Source organism: Euprymna scolopes, chromosome 2 (genome assembly GCF_053919585.1).
Source record: "Euprymna scolopes isolate OS-2025 chromosome 2, ASM5391958v1, whole genome shotgun sequence".
Taxonomy (NCBI): domain Eukaryota; kingdom Metazoa; phylum Mollusca; class Cephalopoda; order Sepiida; family Sepiolidae; genus Euprymna; species Euprymna scolopes.
This window is the reverse complement of record NC_136483.1, coordinates 49,564,792-49,567,412: the sequence shown is the minus strand read 5'-3', so window position 1 is coordinate 49,567,412 and position 2,621 is coordinate 49,564,792.

Here is a 2,621-nt window from a genome sequence, read left to right as displayed (position 1 = left end):
GGGGGAAGATGTGGCTGGTTACCTTTAATGCATCCAAAACCAAACTCCTATCCTTACATCATCAACGCTCTGATCCCCATCTGGCATCAATTGTGATGGATGGCTCTCGTCTGGGTGAGGCCCCGTGTTTTGACAAGCTTCTGGGTTTGACCTTTACTCCTGATCTGAAATGGAACACGTACATCAAGTCTGTTGCCAAGGTCGCCGGAAAGATGGTGGGATCCTTCTACCGCTCCAGAAGATATCTCACTACTGATGCAATTCTCTATCTATATAAAAGCCAAGTACGTCCAAGGATGGAATACTGCTGCCACATCTGGGCAGGAGCGGCCAAAAACAGCCTATCATACCTTGACAGAATACAAAATAGACTTTGTGGCTTAGTGGGGAATGCCCTTTTCTCTACCCTGCAGCCTCTCCCACAGAAGAGACGTTGCGAGCCTATCCTTGTTTTATCGTTATTTTCATGGCAGGTGCTCGTCTGAACTCCAATCTCTGGTTCCCCCTCACCAATCTTTCACGAAAAACACCTGTCTAGCTGAATCTACTGTGAAAAATTTCCCCCACTCTATATCTGTGCCTAAATCAAAACACGGATTCCATGAACAAAGCTTCTTTCTTAGAACTGCACGCCTGTGGAACTCTGTTCCGTCTGCCTGCTTCCCTGTGGACTACAACTTGGATGTCTTCAAGTCCAATGTTAACAAATTCCTAATGAACCGCCCCCTTAATTAAACACTTCATCAAATCTCTACACTAACATAATGTACTTGCAATAACTCTTATCCCTGAGCGGCTTCCGGGCCTTGATAAGTGGTGATCACTGTGTAAAAAAAAACAAAAAAAAACAAAAAAAAAAACTTAATCAGTGAAGGTCAAAGACATTCATTGCATGTAGAAATGATTTGAAAGTGATTCAGTGAGTGGTAATGTGTGTTTTAAAGACAGTTTTCGATCTGGTTACCTGAGAGAAAGATTAAATCTGGATATACGGGGAGATGTGTGCAGAATAGGAAATTTTGGTTAGCCACATTGAAACAACAAATTAGAATCATTAAATTAGTAGATGTAGAACAGTTAAAGTAGCAGGAGAAGAGCAAGAAAAACATGGGAGGAAGTGATAAAAATGGATGAGAGAAAGACGAAATAAAGACTTGGTCAGAAATAGGTTAGTGTTGTGGCAGAACTTACCTGCTACCTACTAATAGACTATTCCAATCTCAATAAATACCGGAAGACTACGCTATAAGGTGCCAGTCGATATCTGATATTCCTGCTAAAGGGACCCTTTAGCTAGAATAACGGACCTTGCAAGATACTTGGTGTCTGGTTTGGTCCTGACCTTCAGCCTGAGAAAAATTGGTTGGAGTTTCTGAAAGCGGTCCAGTCTGCAGCTAATCTGTGGATCTGCCGAAACCTTTTGTTAAAGGGGAGAGCTTGATTTGTCAGAGATGTGGGTTCCCCTTTCTAAATTTTCGTAAGAGGTGTTTTGGACCCGCATCACCCTTTTGACGGGTAAATCGGCTCATCTGTCACACTTTAGTAAGGAGGGGGTCTTTTGTTACTAACATTGTAAATATCATTTTATTTTTGTACATAAATTTTTATTCTTCTAACCCTCCGTTTTCTCATATGGGTTTTAAGAAGATTCTCATGGTATGATGTTTTGTGGTGATTGATGAAGGATGTATACGCTGATGTATAGTATGAATGAGGTATTGTGGTGAAAATAGAGCGAATGAAGAAACTAGTTAGATTTGCTTAGTTAGCATTAGACTGTGCAGACCATCCTCTCCTCTTCCTCCATTTTTGGCCTTGTGCCAGATATTTTTTAAAAAATTCGTTTTGTACTTTTTGAAAAGAAATATTTAGTCAATATCTGCTGGACCAACCTAGGTCATTTGTCGGCTATGACGAACAACCCACCTATTGTATGCTTTATTTTGGCATTCTGATGTCCTTTAACAGGGCTATAACAGTGACGACGTCGGATTTCGAACTCACAGAGGTCACTCGAATTTCAAATACCTCCAATTTTCAAAAGAACTCACGGCGGAAAGCTGAATTAAACCAGGCAACTTTTCAGAAAACACTGATGAAAGGAAAAAAAGGAACTCGCGAAAACCAAACAAGTGCATGGACATAAACGTTTTAATTGCAAACTTGTGAAAAGTAAGAATATTTTCATATTTTTTCTTCTCTTTGCTTGGCACTATCATGAGATCTGGGCGCACCCATAAATATAAAAGAAAGAGAAATGCAAATTGTTTTGTTCTCATGTCATTAAATAAGTGCGTCAGCGAAATTTTATTTCTGGCTTACTTTTTCTTCACTGTCAACATTTTTTTCTGTTCTATGAAAAAAAGACATTTGTTTTGAAAAAATATTGAGTATTTCTGTCGATATAGATATTTTTTATTTCTCATCTATGAAAAAGACATTCTTTTTCTAAGAAATATTCTTTCCAAAGAATTTAAAACTGTATGTTCAAGGTTCGTTTGCAACGTTATTGAAGGAAACATTCCCTTTTCCCCCAATTGTTCTAAAAATGCTAAAACCTGGTTTATCTGAAAATGGTTTTAATAAATTTCCGTAAATTCTGTATTTTACCCATCATACAA